We start from the raw sequence: 7,052 nt of genomic DNA, 5'->3' as shown, positions 1-7,052 counted from the left end.
ACCACTTGTCCTGGTTTCCACTGGGACAGAGTTAATTTTCTTCCTAGTAGCTGCTGTGTTTTGGATTTGGTATGAGAATAATGTTGATAACATGTATTGGTTTAGTTGTTGCTGGGTAATGTTTATATCGGTCAAGGACTTTATCAGCTTCCCTTAGAAGCTGAATAATGTTGATAACATGTATTGGTTTAGTTGTTGCTGGGTAATGTTTATATTGGTCAAGGACTTTATCAGCTTCCCTTAGAAGCTGCGAGGGAGCATAGACAGGACAAGCTGGCCAGGGGGATATTCCATACCTCAGTATATAAATGGGGTTGACCAGTGGGCAGGGATCTGTGTCACTGCTTGGGACGGGCTGGGAAACCGATTTTCCCTTAGAAGCTGCGAGGGAGCATAGACAGGACAAGCTGGCCGGGGGGATATTCCATACCACAGAAGTCATGCTCAATATATAAATGGGGTTGACCAGTTCTATTAAACTGTCTGGCAACTTGTGTTGTATCACTTTATTTTGTGTGTTCTTTCACCATTATTATTATTATTATTTTCATCCTCTGTTACTGTTCTATTAAACTGTCTTTATCTCAACCCTTGAGGCTTTTTTTCCCTTTCCCCTCCTTTTCTCCCCCTTCTCCCTGTCCTTCTGGGGCAGGAGGGAGTGAGACCCTAGTTCTATTAAACTGTCTTTATCTCAACCCTTGAGGCTTTTTTTCCCTTTCCCCTCCTTTTCTCCCCCTTCTCCCTGCCCTTCTGGAGCAGGAGGGAGTGAGACCTTAGCTGCTGGCTGGGGTTAGACCACAGCACCACTGTAATAACCCTGTATGGTCATCAGGGCAACAGGAAATTCAGCCTAAAGATTTTTCACAGCTGTTTGGGAGGAAGATGGAGAAAAGCTCTATATGCAGCATGGAGTATTGTATATGGAATATTCTGTGTACAAAATTCTACAAAATCCCTATTATACAAAAAGAATTGTACAAAACCTCTATATGCAGCATAAAATGCTGTATATAAGGAGTATTGTATATGGAATATTCTGTGTACAAAATTCTACAAAATCTCTACTATACAAAAAGAATTGTACAAAACTTCTATATGCAGCATAAAATGCTGTCTATACACATAGAGAAAAACTCTAATATTGTATATGCATATAGAGAAAAGCTATCTATATATTATTGTATATAGAACTCAACCCTGAGCCACTAGGCATTAAGATTGTCTGGAGCAAAACTTCAGCTGGTATAAACTCAGATAATTCCACTGATACCCCTCCTTAGCATTACTGTCTGGTTCATACCAACAGAGCACCTGAACTATTTTTCTCATTTTCATATTTTCACAAGTCAGCAGCTGTCTCTAGATTCAGAGCGTTCATCACCAGGGACTAACGTCAGGAGCTGTCAGGTCATATATGTCTAGCAAAACATCTGGTGAAATGTTAGATCTTCAACCCTGACATACACTGATGTAGTAGCTTTGAAAAGAAAATTTCCAGAACAGAATCTGTTAATGACTGAATGGGCCTCATCATCTGCTACATCTGCTTAAAGTTAGTGCAGCTCCTTTATTTCCTTGCTTCACCTGTGTCAAACTGGAGGAACAGCCCAGCAGATGCTCTTTCGCTTGGGACTGTCTGACTGATAAACTGGTGCACATATTCTTTGTCTGTCTTCTTAGAAATTTAACTATTCAGGTGGAAATTGCATTTCCATTAAAATGCCTACCCCTGTGTTACAGTGAAATGAATATATTTTCATTAATTGTGATCCTCAGTCTCATTCTCTCACTCCGATTCCCTTTTCTTTGGTGACATTTTTTCTTGTCACGGAAAGGTCATGACATTTCAAGGTGTTCACTTCCTAAAGCATGACTCTTCAAAGTAATGAGATTCAGCTGATCTGTCAGTAAAAATCTGCCACGAGTGAAAACAAAAGCAAAGCTCTGAAGCGTCAACTTGTGGCCACTCCTGATGGGGCTGATGGCTGCCCATGTTCTCCCTGTTATTACAGATTCCTCAGAAAGGACAAAAGAAACATGATTATACGTCACTGAGTGCTGTTATTATTTGAACCTCTGTTTTCAAGCATCCTGCTAATTTACATAGTGATGCAAACTCAGACAAACTTAGCTTTGTTTTAACCTTAAATGATGTTGCGTCAAAATTGTTGTAAAGAAAGATGTCTTTGGTTCCTTAGTGAGTATAAATAGATTTCAGACTGCATGTTTTAACCTTAAATGATGTTGCGTCAAAAATTGTTGTAAAGAAAGTTGTCTTTGGTTCCTCAGTGAGTATAAATAGATTTCAGACTGCGTATGTTTGTTTAAACTTTCCTGACTGAAATTTTTAAGCTTTTTTATGGGTGCTTGTTACTCAGGAGAGCAACTTTGAAGACTTGGATCTCAAAGGTAGGTACTTCTTAATGCTGGTATCTGCAGAATGTAAAAACACAGCAAAGTAATTTAAAAGTAGATTTGAGCCCGATTCAAAAAGCCTGTTGATTTCTGTCCCGATTTTCTTACTGAAGAAAAATTACATACAGTTTTCATTTTGATTTAGCAGTGCTCTGAGTTCACTTTTCATCCGGGAAAGGCTGCATCGTGTTATTCTGCAAAACGGGACTCAGCCCAGGGCAAGTTTGAAAGTAACCTTTACATCTCCCATTGCAGAAGTGGTAAAACATCTCCTGGAGAGAGAAGTGAGCTCTAGCCCTTTTAACCCCTACACAGCCCGCCATCTAGTCATATTTATTAAATAACCCTTGCTGAGAATTTCATTGTGTCTTCTCAAGAAGAGACACAATTTGACCTAATATCTATTATAGCCCCCATAGCAGGGAGGTTGGAAGTAGGTGATCCTTAGGATCCCTTCCAACCCAAACCATTCCATGATGCAGTGCATCACTCTAATTTGCCTGAACATAGGCTTTCTGCTGCTGATTGTTTCACTGTGGCAGTTCATGTAGCTTTCCTTTGGACGTTCGCTTTGTGGAGTCATTCTTACCACTCATACACTGTAAGTAGTTACATACATATATCTGCATGTATATTCACGCTGATGCCGAAGGATCAGCTAATTATACAGAGAAAGTGTCACTTGTTTCTTCTGAAATGTGAGAACTTCCATAAGGAGTTAATCTGTCAGCTCTGCTCGTCCAGACAGTCACAGTGGTCAGGTCTATTGATCACCAGAAATATGGCTACAGCTTCAGTAAGCATGGGATGTCTCAAGTTGGCTGGGGTCTTGTTCTCCTGAATGAAAGAAGAAGGAATCAATTTAAAGTTTTTTACTACATCTTCCCAGTCTGTGCCATGTGTAACATGTAACTTAAAGAAATATTAAAAATTAATAGTGTGGTCCAGCAAAGAGAGCAATAACAGAGGATGGGTTTGCTACTATGCTGTACTTGACAGACATAAATATATATATTTAAAATGAAGGAATGATACCTAATCCAAGACTCTTCCCATACATTAAAGTAGTTTTGAACTCAAATAAAGTAGTTTCACCTCAAATAGTGAGCCCAGAGCACGCTGTGAGAGAAAAAATCAGCTCAGAGGGCTACCTCAAACTCTGCCAGGCCAGTCTTGCTCTACTCCATGTAGCTTCTCTTTCTGTTCAAAGACTACTCGTGAAGTTTGGACTCCCTGTAAATTCATGGCTCCCCAGTGCACCATGCTTCTGGATAACACAAAAGTCTGAGCTCTCAAGGCATTTGGCATGGGATTAGGTTCAGCTTTTTCCGGAATTGCTCTGTTGAGCAAATTTTCTTCAGTCATTTGAAGAGCTCAGCTGCCTGTGTTTTACACAAGGACCTTTTATACAAAATGTTCTGGCACTTTTGAAGAGAGCCCTGAACGTTCGCTGCCGTCAGTCCCATCACCGTTCCCCAGTGGAGCCTCTCTCAGCCCAGGGGCTGGTGTTTCTGTGCTGATTTCCAGTAGTTCAGCCAAGTTCCCCTCACTCGATCATTAGAGGCTCCTAAGGTCATTTAAATTTTACTAATTCATAAAGGAAGAGCTGAGGCACTATCTTGGCTAAAATAAGAAAAGAATATTCTGAGAAAATACAGGGCCTGTCATGCCTTATATGGCTTGGGCTTTGTTGTTTTTTGTTTTCTATTTACAGGGAGACGTCCCTGAAGACCTCTACTAAGTGAATCTCTTCTTGGGTTAAGTCTACACTAATAAAAGCCCGTTCAGAGATGCTGATTCCAGAATTGAGTCTCTTGAGTCTCCAGTGACTTTTCTTCACGGGTACTTTTCTGTTCTGATACAAGCTTCCTGTGCATTATTAGTCAGTAACATATGGAGAGAATACCTTGAAGAAGTGCACTATCTGAGCAGGCATGAATTGATTATTGAGACTTCCCTCCCCAAATTTTAACACTCTAAATAGAAACAAGTAAGAAGAAAATGTGTGTGTGCAACTTGTTCGTTTCGTGGAAGGAGGAACAGCATTCATGGACCCCTCTGAGGTTGTGAGAGACATGAGGATGCTTGCAGACACAGACCCATCTCCAGCACTCTCTGGGAAGTTTGGAATATTCTGACGAAGAAAGTGCAGTACAGATAAAAAAAATAACTCAGTGCTTAAGCTTGGATGGAGGTGGAATGATTTCTCATCGTTTTAATCAAAGTCACAGAAAAAAAAAACCAGTGTGTGCTGACCTCCTCCCAGGCTGTGTGTGGGAGGGGAGCGAGGGGAGTCGGTGACGTACCCCCCGACCTCCCCTCCTCTGAAGACGGAGCAGAGGATGACGGTTTCACATACTCAGCTGTTTGATTTCCTTTCCACTAGCCATAATTAACATTTATTCAAGCAACATTAGGAAGAACATAAATATTTCAAAGGAGCTAATTACAGCATCCAAAACATCCTCCAAGCTACTCGTTTAATGAGGATGTGCTTTGTTCCTGCAGTAGTGTAACGTTAATTTCATCAAGCAATTAAAAAAAAAACAAAACACAAAACCAGACACCGTACAGAAAGATGGGTTGTTTTTTTTTCCTCCTGTTTACAAGAATGCTCGCTTGCATTTTGGTGAGTTTTTTGCATAAAAATGACCTTCACAAGCTGTGAAAAACCTCCTATAAACTGAGATTCAAGCTTGGAGAACACGCTCTGTCAAAATTTGCAGAGATTTCAGTAGGAATATTGTCCTTGTATAAACTTGAGTTTGGGCATAATGCAAACATACCTTTTTGCTACAAGTTACACTGTTTTTTCTAGTATAGGATTAGGAGAATTACAGTTAGTTTACCGTACCCCTCTATCAGGAAATACAAAACTATGTTGCTGCTCTTAGTAAAAAAGTGTAGTCTAAAATGAAGTGTATTTCACCCTGGGTTGGAAGAAATGGAAGAGTGTAGCCTGCTCAGATGCAGGTAAGGTAACTCCAGAGGCAGACGGGATTGCATGTGTGACAGTTACTGCATTTCAGGTGAAAGATTATGGAGCAATACAAACCCAAGCACGGAGAGAGGTATTAAATATCTTTTTTTCCCGTAAATGGAAGACCAGAATTCTTCCATCTGGAAATTTTTCTCACCATCTTCAAAATCTCTTTTAATAGGCTTTTGTGTAAGTGGACTCCGCAAAATTTTCCAGTCTGCAGTATTAAAACAGGTACCACAAAGATGCAGTTTCTGGGCTAATCAGAGCTCTTTCAACTGGCAATAAAGTTTATTTCAAGATGTATCTTTTTTTCACTGTTCTTAAAACACTATGCACCATTCATAGGTGCAGAATGTTTACAGGCATTTAACTCTCTCATTATAAAATACTGTATTTTATTTCACAATCTATTAAATATTTAACAAGAATGTGTTAATTAAAATGCATAACAAATTACATCCTTCCCCAGGCCAGGGCTCAGGACAGTGATTCATGTATTTGAATCCAGATAGATTAGGAAGATACCTTTCAGTGCTGATGGCTTCCCGCTTATTATAATGTCTTCTGAATAAATGTTTTTTGGCTTTATTAACAGAAGCCAGAACCGAATCCAATTCCTCCATTTGGATTGTTTTAAAACAACTCTTTTAATTAGGTAGATATAAATACAACACCACATATAAAATACGGGCTCCTTAATTGATGTGCTGGCTTTCCATTGACACGAGGATTCATTGTGTCCCCAGTCCTACGAAAGGAAGCTCTGCTACTGGATCTGATGGAGAAGATACTTGTCTTACTATGAGAACTTTACAGCACCTTGACGTGCTGCTTGGCAGAGCTTTCCAAATGTTGATGGCTTGTCAAAGCGCTGACGGTGGCAGAGCACCACTTGTAGCTCAAACCCCTGAGAAGAGTAAGGACAAAGAGCAGACAGCAACGCCGTGATTATAAATTAAAGTCACTTTTGGTTTCACAGTAAAACCCACTGCTCGTCAGGCATCTTTACTCCACCCCCCACTGAAATGGCCAAAAAGAACCAAATGGCGTTTTGGAAAAGAAAAATCTCTAATATTGTCCCACTGCCTCATTGCTGGACCATGATGTAGTATTTCCTCTAAAAGTCAGAAAAAAAATAAAAAACCAAGCCAAAAAATAGGAGTCAATGGGGAAAAAATGCTGGACCATGATGTAGTATTTCCTCTAAAAATCAGGAAAAAAAAAATAAAAAACCAAGCAAAAAAATAGGAGTGAATGGGAAAAAAAAAATACTCCACCCCCCACTGAAATGGCCAAAAAGAACCAAATGGCGTTTTGGAAAAGAAAAATCTCTAATATTGTCCCACTGCCTCATTGCTGGACCATGATGTAGTATTTCCTCTAAAAGTCAGAAAAAAAATAAAAAACCAAGCCAAAAAATAGGAGTCAATGGGGAAAAAATGTGGAAACAAATCATAAGGATAGACTTTAAATTGGGAGATGCTGCCCTGAAATGCTCTCTGTAGCATCTCGGGGTTGGAGTGGCACCTCAGGTGGGCAGGATCATCCCGGAGTGAATGCTGAGGGAGCAGGTGCCTTTGGAGCAAGCCAGGACCTGCTGGGACTGCACATGGGCTGGTGGTTCGGGCTCCCGCAGACTTGGGCAGCAAATTTG

This window comes from Calidris pugnax, unplaced genomic scaffold, assembly GCF_001431845.1.
Source record: "Calidris pugnax isolate Ruff unplaced genomic scaffold, ASM143184v1 scaffold58, whole genome shotgun sequence".
NCBI lineage: Eukaryota > Metazoa > Chordata > Aves > Charadriiformes > Scolopacidae > Calidris > Calidris pugnax.
Note: the sequence above shows the minus strand (reverse complement) of the source record.